The sequence below is a fragment of the Gymnodraco acuticeps genome, unplaced genomic scaffold (genome assembly GCF_902827175.1).
Source record: "Gymnodraco acuticeps unplaced genomic scaffold, fGymAcu1.1, whole genome shotgun sequence".
Lineage (NCBI taxonomy): Eukaryota > Metazoa > Chordata > Actinopteri > Perciformes > Bathydraconidae > Gymnodraco > Gymnodraco acuticeps.
Window position 1 is genome coordinate 651,202 of NW_022989985.1, and position 14,109 is coordinate 665,310.

A 14,109-nucleotide genomic window follows, 5' to 3' on the forward strand; every position below is an offset into this window, starting at 1 on the left:
ATGAACTTGATGTAAAAATAGAATTCAGTAAGAGTATAAATGCCAGAAAGGAGCAACATTAGCTGAGTGATTACAAGTGTTACACATCCTGTAGATGTAGACAGATCATGTAAATAACTCTTCATGATGTGTTGTATAAAGTAGTAGCTTAATCAATGACAGATTTAGCTGTTCTTCTTGGTTGCAGCTGTTTTTTCTCACACTATGAAGTATCCCAGTATGTTACTGCACCTTTGTTTGCTGCTAATGCAACAGTATAAAATAAATCCAGCCACAAAATGCGTCAATAGCTTTAAATCAGCAACAGAATGCGGTTTTAGTGTCAAATGTTGTCAATAACATAATCCAAACGCAGTTTCTGCTTTTTCAGGGTGTTGTCATGAATACGAAATCTGTTTGGATGGGTGTCTGTGTGTGCTCTCCCTGGTTTTCTTTGTCTGCATTTGGCCTTGGAATGAAGGGGCCGGGAGGTTTGGTCAGAGCGGCGTTGGCTGATGTCAGCTGGCCAGTGGGCACACGCTTCAGTCGCATCAGATTGCCATCACAGGCCCGTTTTGGCTCCACTGTGACGCGTTCACACTCAGACTCCTATCTCTGCCTCCCATCCCCCTCCTTTCCTTAATAACTCGCCTCTTTGTCTGCCTCTGTGTGCATATATGTTGATTTATATACTGATAATGCTTTGGAACCAATTCATCACTCATTTATTAAATGACATGACCGATTAGTGTTGGTGTACTACTCTACTTATTCTCATACAAACCCACTGATCAAGAGCAGTATCCTGCACGATTTGCAGGTGGTTCACAGCTCCAATTTCACACAAGCCAAAGTCTATTTACTTCCAGACGAGGTTCTTTTTTCTGCATGTATACGGAATAGACCTCCTTGATATCTATTCTGCTTCAATTAGCAACAGATGCCTCCTCGCAGAGCACCAACCCTAATTGTACGTGATGAGCAAAGCTAATCGCCCTGGTGCTGCCTGACCTGCCTACAGCTGTGAGGGGGAACTTCTCCCACAGCCCCTCACCAGACCCCATCCAAATACACACATATGCACACACACTCTGTGCTCCCCAATATTTAAAATCGAGGGTGGCTGGGGGCACTGGGAATGGGGGTAGCTTTGGCGACCGCAAATTAGCTGCTGTAATTGCATATCCCTCCGCGTGTCCATAATTTTTCAGGCCTGTTTGGTGCAGTGAGGAGAGTTTGTTTGTTTTGGTGTCAAGGCGATTTAAAATCAAAATGAGGACCTCCGGCGCACATGTGGACCCCCAAGCCAAATGGCAGCACCATAGTTTTAAATAGCCCCGCCTCAGCCACTGCACAGTGTGGCTCAGAGGGAGACAGCGGGGGGGAGAACCAACTGTGTTCACTTAAGCATTTCGCCTTACTTTCATGGTTATTGCTGCTGGCTAATACAAATAACCAGGAGCGATGCAAGGAAATCTAAGCCCCCTGACAACAGTTTAACAACAACTCTGATATTATAAATATCTATAATCACTAGCATATTCAAGGGCTCATGTCCAGCCTCCTGAAATATTCACCCAGTAAATAACTGCTTGGGGCACAATTAAAATCTATTTAAATGTTCATAGGGAATATAGCCTTTCTGTGTGTTAAGGTGGTGTATCCTGTACCAGCACTGCCACCTGGGTCAACTATTTTCAACTCTGTATGCAGATTTACATAACTTTTTATTACAGAAAAATATTGAATGTGAAGTTGTTTCTTCTTGTGAAAACACCAAAATCATCAGCATCCCAAACTAAAACGTAATGCTTACCAAAATGGAATTTCACAAAGTCTGGAGCTTATTGTTTTGCATTAATAGTGATAACTCTTCAAAAAACCCTCAGGCTTATTGCTGAGGCTTATGCACAGCTTACATAAGTGTGCGAGGCAGAATAAGCGAGCTTTGTGTGCAAGATGGACCACCGGGCAAAGGGGTAAACCAGTGTTAGGCTTACTGAAAACTCAAATTTTTCTTATTTACCAAAGACAATGACTTGCAGATGATTTTGCTCTCCTCAAAAATGTGCAAGTTAGCAGGCAACCAAACAAGCATAAATCACATTAATTAGCTTTGCAGCTGTGGTGCGGTCCTGTTGATGCCTCAGTGGCTTCAGCGTGATAAGAAATCCTTATGCCATAATGTAAATACAAACTGCAAACCAGGATTAAACAACAAAGACCAATTAGTGCTTTGGGTCTATAGTTTAGGCTCATATTTAGATTAATTATACTCTTGAGGATCCGAAAATAAACATTTAATTCAAACATATCTTAATCAAAGACACTAAATTACCTGAGTAAATCCTCTTTATCCTGTGTTCTAACTCTGATTAAATCTTGTTTAGTTCCTCTGAATTGTAAACCGAGACTTGATTGAGAAATTCTTGAAAGGGCTGGATCCAGGCATAATCTATAGAGTAATATTATTAAACTCATTTTTTATGTTTTTTAATAAAAAATGTAATGCAACTTTTACTTCACTCTGGGTGTTCTCAATGTCGAGGACACTTCCTTGGTAGGACATGTCTTCTGAGTCAGGTCCTTCAGAAGCGGGGCAAGAATCCTTCCTAGCCTCGGAAAACAAAGAATGGTGGAACAGGCTAACAGGTTTGCAGGTGTGCGTCATATGTGAGGCCCCGCCTTAAATGGAGCGCGATTTCCGCCAAAGATTTTGGAAATTGGTCCATGCGCAAAGTATTGTGGGGATTTTCAAACCGCGGAGGATACACATGTGCAGCCTCGAAATTTCCCGCAATGAAGGACGCCGGCCTCGGTATAATTCAAAGGATCCTGGAGATTGGAACAGTTCTTCAGCGGGACTCGATGACGTAGCATCCTTGAAATAGTGGCTATAGAGGAGCCTTCCTCGACATTGAGAAACACCCTCTGTCTCTTGACCGTACCTCAATCGCTTATATTTAGATACCGCTAATTACTTGAGTGACTGACAGATACTCATATATTTGTTCATTTTACTGTATGCACTGTTTACACTACAATGTGTTTGATTAAAATGATTTACTTGGGTAAAGGTTTTTTTTTTAAAAAAGGGCAAAATTATGCTGTAATAAAAGTGAGAAAGTCGGTTTAAATCTATTCAGAAAATGTTTAAAAGAAAATAAAAATGTTAAAAAGAAGGGTGATGTCCCTTAGAATCGTCCTATATAATCAAAAGCAGTATACAATATCACCAGAGCAAACAACATATTGTTGTAAAAACAATGTAACTTCCACAGTGGTTGCAGCAACAAACGCACATATTACATCAATGGAGAGACTGCACAGTTTTTGCAAAAACACAATGGTGGTTGTTGATGTTCTTATCAAGGTGAGGTCAATGCATTTATTGTAGCTTACTCACCTGTCTGGACGTCATCATGCAAGCCTTTCCTCGCTGTAGTCCTCTTCAATCTGCTCATCCATTCTCAAAGCTATCACCAGTCCACCTCACTGCTCCAGGAGCCGATAAACATGGTGGTGCATAAAGTCAGAGATTATTCAGGTAGATGCAACTTTAAATAGAGAAGGTCTATACTTTTAGTAAATGTTGATAATCCTAGTCCTTGTATTTCTACTTCAGTGATAGTTTGAATGTAGGGGTTTCATTTGAAACAGACTATTTCTACATTGTGGAATTGTTACTTTCACTTAAAGGGGACCTATCATGCAAAATGCACTTTTTTATATCTTTTAAATGTGTCCCCCCGGTGTGTCGGGGAACTCACGCAGCGTCAGAAAATAAAACACTTTCTCTTTTCCTCCGTACCCAAATATATAAAAAAACGGGGGTACAACGAGCGGATACAGATTTGCTGCCGATATGACGTAATATCGGCGGGGGACTCACAGAAAGTTGCTATCAGAAACAATGCCTGACGTGTTTTGGACGTAATCTCATCTTTGTTTACATTAGCAAGCCTCGCTAACACTCAGAGCTACCCTGTACTGTAGAGCAGTGGTTCTCAACTGGTGGGTCGCGACCCACGGACCCGTTTCAAGTGGGTCGCAGAAACGAAATTATCTTTTTTTTTTTTCTCGAAAAAAGTCAAACTTTTATTTTGAAGGCCCGATTTTCTAACGCTGTGCATGCAGTAGACGTTGGACGTTTACTCTTCTTTCTGTGTGGAGCAGCATGTTCAGCTGTCAGAACAAAGAAAAACAAACAATGGCATAAAATATTATAATAGATGTATTTATTTTCTTCTCAGAGTGTACCAGAATACGTAGTTTATATGTTAGTATTTTCTAAAAATCTCCTGGGGGAGAATCCCTCCAGACTTTTTTTTCTGTGGTTGGGTTTTCAGCATGTGTGCCTTTTTATTTTATACAGTTCATCTTTGATTCCATCGTCTCATTAAGGCTTTTTTAAAAGCATACTTTAGTTCCATGAAGGGATATATGCACTGTACTTCACTTTAATTAATAATGTATGCTGAAAAGCATATATACATGTATGACAGCACGATTTTTTGTTGAATGGATTTGAATGGTTCAAAATGTCGGGTCGCGATTTATTGACAAAGAAAAAAGTGAGTCCCGAGGCCTGACCAGTTGAGAACCACTACTGTAGAGCACATGTGTTTAAAAAGCAGGAAATAAAAAAAGAACTCACCTTGTGATAAACCTGCAAGAGAAAAAGCATTTGAGCTCCATACTGTTTCAGAAATAATCCTTGACGTGGTTTAAACAGGATGGCGTTTTATCACAACCGAATTTTACTTTATCTCCGGTAGAATTCTGATCAGGCATTAGCTCCGCCTCCTCTTCTTTTCTTTTTTTTCAAGCTAAGGACCCAAGATCTACGTTTCTCTAACAGGGCTGCAAAAGAGGGGTTTGATCAGTAAGAGGCATGGCTACATTGGGTGATCTGTTTGATATTTTGAAAAAAAAACTTCAGACATGTTTTATATAGGTATGGCCCTACAATATATTTTTCAAATATAGCATGATAGGTCCACTTTAAGTAAAAGATAGATATACTTATTTCACAACTGGTTTAGCATTATAGTTTAATGGGGCTTTCATTTTTCTTCTGTAATGGATGCAACTTGAAATGTGTGGAGGTACCTCAGTAAGTACAATTATATAAATGTTATACAAGTACACTTAAGGTATGGATATAAGGTTATTTTGTAATAATATAGCTGCTCACAGAGCAAAAGCAACAACACAAAAAGAAAACATAATAATCATAAACACACCAGTAGAGGTTTTAGATGATTATGAATTTTGTGGCAATGGCATGCCATGGCAAAATCATTCAACTCACAGTTTAAAACAAAGTTGACAATTCATTACATGAGTTGATATCATCTACCACTGTTTGTCAGAGTTGTGAATGTTTTTCTCAATTATGATGTAAGGCCAGTATGGAAATTGTGGTTCAAGCTTAAGCCAACTCTTTTTGTTGGTCTTACATCATGTTCAATAATAGCTCAGGGAGTTTACTGTATGTTTGTATTTTGTTTCCCCACCATATGGAGTCAGTCACCATTATTAGTCATTGTATAATTCATGCAGTTATATAGCAAAACAGATCGAAGTTTGTACGGAAGCGTGTAGTGCACAAATACCTGCATAGACATGGCCACTCTGAGCTGCAAGTCAAATGACATTTTTCCATGAGTTGTAGTCGTTCTGCAGCAGAAAAATAAAAGCCTGTTAATTTGGGGTTTGGGAACTGCTCGCACGACAGGCACATCAAAGCATGACAGTATAGTTGCAAGATGATTTCTGGTGAAGACAGTGCCAAACATCAAAGCGTTGATTGTTTATCACCCAAGCTGTTGCCAAAAACCACAAAAAACAAGAATTATGGAAAAAATATGGACTTCATTTATCACTTTAAACAAGTGAGAACCACCCACGTGACAGCATGTTTTCCTTCAGTTAGTAATATTTTAGTAGAGACTTTCTGGATGTCTCACTAAGGGTTGGGTGAGGCAATTGGAGTGGGATTAGCTATTAACTGACTGAATATGCGTTTGATGACCACAGTGATTGAGTCATAATAATATAGATCAGCACACATGAAACAACACTGAATTTGGCCTGATGTGTTTCTCACACTATTTGGGTTTGACTGCTAACATTGGAATTGCATTACACTACACATGCAAAGGGATGATTTTTCACAGGGGCATGGTTTCAACTGAAGGCTTGTCTAAAAGAGGCCTGGGCACACAGTTCATGATCGTGTCTTTTGGCCAACACAGTTAAACACCACATTCACCACCACTGGTCAGGACTCCAACCACCATGGCCACAGAAATTCTCATTGGTCAAAGTTTCCTTCTCCTTCCATTGCGTTATGCAGCATGATATATTTCTCTGTTTAGAAAAATATGATTATGAGAATAACACATGGCTCGGCTGAATGCAACAATGCATACATTTCAGCGAGTGAAACCGTATAGTTGTAGTTTGTTCAAAATTGTTAAACTTTTGGCTTAGATTAAGAGAGATTTAAGTTTGAAAGGCGGCTATCTTCCATAAGCCATATTTGTGGAGAAAGAAAACATTCTTCTTTCGTGATTTTCCCCATAAGCCTCCTTCCTTTGGCAGATGGCTATCAGACATGTGCTTCACATGAGCAGAACAAGGCAGGGTGGTAACACTTGGTTGATATGGTTTGGGCCCCACCATGTGCTGATGATATCATTATCTAGTTGTACCACTGATCGGCTCCATGTGTTTGTGGGAATGCTGCATGCAACAAAACACAGAGGGTTCATTGCCTCCATGGGGATAATACAGACCTAAACAAAGTGTATATTGGGAGTTTTACTAAATTGACTTAAATACTTTGAATCAAAATTAAAATAATGAACTTACACCTAAGGCAGACACAAATTTAAAAAAAACAATCGTCACATTATACTGTAACGTCTACTGATGTATTTATATTATAATTTGAAAAAGCAAATCTGTTCAAAATCTGCGTTTGAGCAAATCGACTGTGTAGTTGTAGCTCCTTAAACATGTCAACAATAACCACTGATAACCATTTTCGAAATACAACCATTCTGACTATGTTAACATGTAAAGGTAATGCAATATGTGTGTTATCAGAAACACAAGTGGTTTTAGGTACTTTGTGGACACATTTTGTTTTCATTAACATAAATGAGAAACTAGTTCGCATCTTGTCATTGAATCAGACCATCAGCGACACGGGCGCACAAACTGGGAGGGCAAACACACCCATCTTTGAACTTCATTTTGATCTCAACTATGCACCTGTAAAGATTTGTGACATCTCGCCATGTAGTGACATTATCGCAGTGAAGTTTTTCTTTTCTTTTTGCTCAAAACAATAGAAGCTGATTTTAATGTTGTGTTTTTAGACACTTACTGTAATTTGTATAGTATTGGGAACATTTGTGGTCTTTTGTTGTTTATATTGAATTGAAGCCCAGTGCAGAGCGAACACAAATTAATTGAACCATATACAGTACATTCCATGACATGAACCCATTCAAGTTTCAAGGCTTTTATTGTCATGTGTGCATAGCTACGGTGTAGTTATGACAATGAAAATCTTAGGTCACAGGCTACTCCAACAGTACAACACAATAAACAGATAAAATAGTACATTTAAAAGCTTTCCATTCACCATGATCACGTTCCTGCTTGGCTAGCAAAATATACCAGTACTTTATATCCGTCATTTATAGAAGACAGAGGTGCTCACTCAACATATTTTACACACAGCATCATTGTGTTTGTTAGCTCCATTTTAAATAGCGACACTGAAACATTTTAGCTATAGGCAACATTTACGTTAGGTATCTCCATACTACTCCCCCGTATATCTTAAGTACACAGTGTTTATCAGTGGAGATAATTTGTTGTGATTGTAGTGGTGCCAGTTGTGTCTTTGAATTTTTATGTCTGTGGTGGTGGTGGTTAATATGGGACTTAGTGAATGTACAGGCATATTATTTTTGTATGTACCAATCTGAGATGACTCTTGAAATCTTCGAGGTAATTGTGCCACGTACACATGCTGTTCTATGTTGATTAGTGTATTGTTTCCTAACCAGCATGCCATGAGTCACTTATGAAAGGGCTGCGTTAAGCCATAATGAAGAAAGTGCCACGGATGTGATTTACAATGCTTCATAACCGTAATTAATACAGGCCTTAATGATGTTAAGTGTAGCAAAGCTTCTAACACCCTTTGTATAATTCAGGGATGGGCAACTTGGATGGTGGTGGGGGCCACATCATTTATGTACTGGCCACTAGGGGGGCCGCAGATTCACTTGGAACACACACACACACACAAATTTCATGTATTGTAAGTAATTAACAAATATACTAAGTCTGACATCTTCATTGACATTTTCAATCTTTCAGGGAACATCCTCTAATAAGCTCACTAAACAAATATCAGTTCAATTTTTACAAGTGGCATGTTTGTATTGAACAGGTTATTTAACAGTGGAATAAAACTATTTTAAACTATTGGAAAGCACGGAAAATGTGTGTGCATTAAGATGAACCATTAAGATGACATAAACATGAAGTCATGAACACTAACCCAGACATTAGTTGTCTAACTTGAACCTAAGACTCTTGTAGCCTGTCTCTGCTGACGCAAAATAAGGGGAATGTCAACACAGACACCTGTCAACCCACACTCTGCTGTTCCTCAGCGCCGCTCCCCCTCCCTCCCGCTGAAATTATGAATGAAAAGCGTATACTAATCATAGATAACACAGCAGGGTCCGTGACAGTTTGTTTTCATCTGATTTCAAATAAACAAAGTCATGGTTTTTAGAGTATTAAACTTGTTTCGCCAAATTCAGATGATAAATACAACTTTTAAGCTTGTAAAGGCACAATTACAAGCGGTAACTTAACGTCACAGCAGGCATAACAACAGCCAGTGTTTCTTGTGAGTGTTTCCCCGGGTAACAAACACCATCCATTCCATCCATCCATCTTCTCCCGCTTATCTGTGGTCGGGTCGTGGGGGTAGCAGTTCCGGCAGAGAGCCCCAAACTTTATTTTCCCTGGCCACATCAACCAGCTCTGACTGGGGGATTCCAAGGCGCTCCCAGGCCAGCGAAGAGAATCCCTCCACCTGGTCCTAGGTCTACCCCTTGGTCTCTTCCCAGCTGGACGTGCCTGGAACACCTCCCTAGGGAGGCGCCCAGGTGGCATCCTTACTAGGTGCCCAAACCACCTCAACTGGCTCCTTTGCGACGCAAAGGAGGAGCGGTTCAACTCCGAGTCCCTCCTGGATGACTGAACTTCTCACCTTATCCCTAAGGGAGACGCCAGCCACCCTGCGGAGAAAACCCATCTCGGCCGCTTGTATCCGCGATCTCGTACTTTCGGTCATGACTCATCCTTCATGACCATAGGTGAGGGTAGGAATGAAAATGGCCCGGTAGACAGAGAGCTTTGCCTTCTGGCTCAGCTCTCTTTCAGTCACAACGGTGAGGTAAAGCGACTGCAGTACCGCTCCCGCTGCTCCGATTCTCCGGCCCATCTCACGCTCCATTGTTCCCTCACTTGAGATCAAGACCCTGAGATACTTGAACTCCTTCACTTGGGGTAAGGAGTCATTCACTACTTGGAGTGGACAGTCCATCGGTTTCCTGCTGAGAACCATGGCCTCAGATTTGGAGGTGCTGATCCTCATCCCAGCCGCTTCACATTCGGTTGCGAACCGATCCAGTGAGTGCTGAAGGGCGCAGACCGATTAAGCCATTAGAACCACATCATCTGCAAAAAGCAATGGTGCAATCCTTAGTCCACCGAACTGCAGACCCCCTGCCCCACGACTACGCCTCAAAATCATCCTATCCATGTATATTACAAACAGGATTGGTGACAAAGCGCAGCCCTGGCCAACACACTCTCACTCCCTAAGCGTCCAGGAGTGATGTTTAGTCAGTGTCCGTGGCGTCCAGTTGTGACGCTCCTAGGCTCCTTCAGCGTCATAAAGGGACGCAAATAGCTTTCAACTGATTGCAATGTATTCCCATCTGCGGCGGGATTTGACGCTCATGGAAGCAAGGCATTCGTTTGTGTCGGCTGCCCTTAAAGGCAATGTGAGCGTCCATTTCCATTGGATAACGGAGAATTGTACACCCGGAAGTAAGTATTCCTCTTACTGTCGATTGATTTTACAGTGATATCTGCACTACTCATCGACTAAAAAACACCAGATTATCCTTGTTAATTACACAACATTGATTGGTTTAAATTGTGTGCAATGCTTTTGTATTTTTCCCCTTCGATTCGGAGAAACAAATATTTTTTCGGAGTAAAGGATGGCAGAAGACACTACACTACCCAGAATCCCCAGCTATCGTTTGGACTACACCATGTGCTCTGTTTGACAAACCCTGTGATAGTCCTCAAGCTCTGTGATTGGAGAGTGTGCTCCGAGGGTTACGCCGATTCTCGAACAGCATTTGAAATGGGATGGAACCACGGCAGACTGTCCAAAACTGGATTTGAACGGGTCCACCATGTCCCCCCTCCCCCACCCTGTCCCCAGAACTACACACGCTGGCTATTCTGTTTCGCAACATGTTCTGTATCTATGGCACGTCTCTACTGGGAGTTGTAGTTTTAAAAGACGTTTTCGTATTTCCCATAATAAGAAGTTGCCAGTATTAAACTGTGTACATCCCTGGAGGTTTAAGGGATAGGAAACACTCAAATGTAAAACATATAATTAATAAATGGGTGAAAATTGCTTGTGCCCATAATGGGCAGCATTAATATATATATACACACATGCCAGCTAAGGTCAGAAGAGCTTTATTTAACAGCTGGTCTTATGTTTGTGACCCCTGTTGTTAATTGATAACATTACATTACATTACATTAATTGATAAGCCTGAAACATGCACTTGTCAAGGTTCAGAGGCACATTTTGCAAATATGACAGTAGCCATCGATCAGCTTAAGATAAGATATACTTTATTGATCCCAAGTTGGAACATTTGCGTTACATCAGCATGTGCAACAGTTGTAAATATGCAGTGGTGTTTATTTGTAAATCATTTAGTATAATCACACAAATTCTGTGTTTTATATTTAACAATTATGTGTTCTTTATTTATTGATTGTTCAATACCTGACAAGGCCGGAGATGAAATATCTACATACATCTTATAAGAGTATAATACATTATGTATAATATCAGTTAAAATAAGTGCTTCAACATAGTTAACATTGCTGGAGGTATGCACAAATATTGATAGATGTCTTGTAATGCACTATTGAGGAACCTGCGACCCAAGTTTTTCATTCAATGCAGAACTACACCATAGTTGTGTGTGCCTATATGATATGTCAATAAACCTTAGAAAATCTTGAAATCTTGAAAGGGATGTGCAAAATAGTCATTATATACAGTCTTTAATTAACTATTAGTAGAGAATAACGAGTAAAGAATATACTTTATAGGGATCCTATTAATATCTAATAATAAAAATAATGAAATTCAATAACATGCTTTAACCACTAGGTGTCCCTTTATATCAGCTGTGCACCTTTATGGTGTAAATACAGCCTATCTACCAATTGGATCAAATATGAAAGTCAGCCGAATTAGTGTTGATACTGCAAGGAGACGTATTGTGTGAAAAGAAATGTAAGATGTTGTTTAATGGCTGATATATTTATGATCCACGTCACGTTTTCAGTTCCTCATGTTTGTCTAGAAGTCTTCTCATCAGGGCTCTATAAATACAGAACTACGGCAGATATGTAATATTTAATGCAGCCGAACCGTGTATTACAATGCCGGTATGTGATGACTTTCAAAGAGAAAAGCAAGCACACTCGGAATAAAGTATTATTTTTTTTTTTTTTAAATGTTTTCGGTCTGTTTCCGGTATTTGTTAATGACGATCAGAGCCGTATAATAGAATATTATTATACGGCTCTGATGACGATGTGCTGTGAGATGTGAGACTGGAATTGCACAGGGGAAAATAACGTATCTTTAGATGCGGATTTTGTTAAACTAATACGTTTGCGCTGTGGACCAACACTATACATTGACGGGGAAGGGGGTAGCAATAAAGATAACACCATTAAACAGTTACACAACATAACAGAAATAATATCGATAGCAGCGTCCCTAGCAACCACCTTGGTAACAATGAAAACGTCGCGATTTCCTGAAGTAATCTTCGTAATAACTAGCAAACTAAAGATCATGTACATCCACTGCACACATAATCTGAAATAACAACTCATATTTCTCGCATCAAATGACATCAAAACGCATTTTAATGGCCAAACTAACTTTAAAATAGGCATTTTCCACCGAGAATAAAACGAAGTTCGGCCATGTTTTCTTTTTCTGCAGGTAGAAATGTGAAGATCACATGACATAGACGCCAGCCATTGGAATGAATGGTGAAAAAAAACGGGGTTTGTCAAACAGAGCACATGGTGTAGTCCAAACGATAGCTGGGGATTCTGGGTAGTGTAGTGTCTTCTGCCATTCTTTACTCCGAAAAAATATTTGTTTCTCCGAATCGAAGGGGAAAAATACAAAAGCATTGCACACAATTTAAACCAATCAATGTTGTGTAATTAACAAGGATAATCTGGTGTTTTTTAGTCGATGAGTAGTGCAGATATCACTGTAAAATCAATCGACAGTAAGAGGAATACTTACTTCCGGGTGTACAATTCTCCGTTATCCAATGGGAATGGACGCTCACATTGCCTTTAAGGGCAGCCGACACAAACGAATGCCGTGCTTCCATGAGCGTCAAATCCCGCCGCAGATGGGAATACATTGCAATCAGTTGAAAGCTATTTGCGTCCCTTTATGACGCTGAAGGAGCCTAGGAGCGTCACAACTGGACGCCACGGACACTGACCAAACGTCGCTCCTGGACGCTTAGGGAATGAGAGTGTGTTGCCCTGGCGGAGGCCAACCCTCACCGGAAATGGGTCCGACTTACTGCCGAGGACCCGGACACAGCTCTCGCTTTGGGAGTACAGAGATTGGATGGCCCTGAGTAGAGATCTCCTCACCCCATACTCCCGCAGCACCTCCCACAGTAACTCCCTGGGAACTCGGTCATACGCCTTCTCCAAGTCTACAAAACACATGTAGACCGGATAAGCATACTCCCAGGCTCCCTCCAGGATCCTTGCGAGAGTAAAAAGCTGATCTGTCGTTCCACGACCAGGACGGAATCCGCATTGTTCCTCCTCAATCTCAGGTTCGACAATCGGCCTGACCCTCCTTTCGAGTACCTTAGAGTACACTTTCCCGGGGAGGCTGAGTAGTGTGATGCCTCTGTAATTGGCACACACCCTCTGATCCCCCTTTTTGAAAAGGGGAACCACCACCCCGGTCTGCCACTCCTTCGGTACTGTTTCCGACTTCCAACGTTGATGAGACGTGTCAACCATGACAGTCCCTCAACACCCAGAGCCTTCAGCATTTCTGGGCAGATCTCATCCACCCCCGGGGCTTTGCCACTGTGGAGTTGTTTGACGACCTCAGTGACCTCCCCCCGGGAGATTGGTGTTGATCCCCTGTCATACTCCAGCTCTGCCTCTAACATAGAGGGTGGAGTTGTCGGGTTCAGGAGTTCCTCAAAGTGTTCCTTCCAACGCCATAACACTCCATCAGTTGAGGTCAACAACGTCCCATCCTTACTGTGCACAGCTTGGATGGTTCCCTGCTTCCCCCTCCTGAGGTGTCGGACAGTTTTCCAGAACAACTTTGGTGCCGCCCGAAAGTCCTTTTCCATGTCTTCTCCGAACTTCTCCCACACCCGCTGCTTTGCCTTCGGGCCTGGCAGTACCTTGCAACTGCCTCGGGAGTCCCCCGGGATAACAAATCCCTGAAGGCCTCCTTCTTCAGTCGGATGGCTTCCCTGACCACCGGTGTCCACCAGGAGGTTCAAGGGTTACCGCCCCTTGAGGCACCTAAGACCTTGAGACCACAGCTCCCCGCCGCGGCTTTGGCAATAGAGGCTTTGAACACCGCCCACTCTGGTTCAATGTCCCCAACCTCCACAGGAATCCCCGAAAAGCTCCGCCGGCGGTGTGAGTTGAAGGCCTCCTGAACTTGGGCCTCCT

At 41.5% G+C, this 14,109-nt stretch overlaps 1 long non-coding RNA gene across 1 annotated transcript in view; it reads right to left on the reverse strand.

The window, feature by feature from the left end:
* The window catches only part of LOC117543859, a 59,544-nt gene extending 54,855 nt beyond the window's left edge, over nt 1-4,689 (reverse strand). The window contains exons 1-2 of the long non-coding RNA XR_004568608.1: nt 4,637-4,689; nt 3,386-3,474 (exon numbers count right to left, since the gene is read on the reverse strand). This is a non-coding gene — a long non-coding RNA (uncharacterized LOC117543859). The remainder of the gene's footprint in view (nt 1-3,385; nt 3,475-4,636) is intronic.
* Between the last annotated feature and the right edge of the window lie 9,420 nt (nt 4,690-14,109).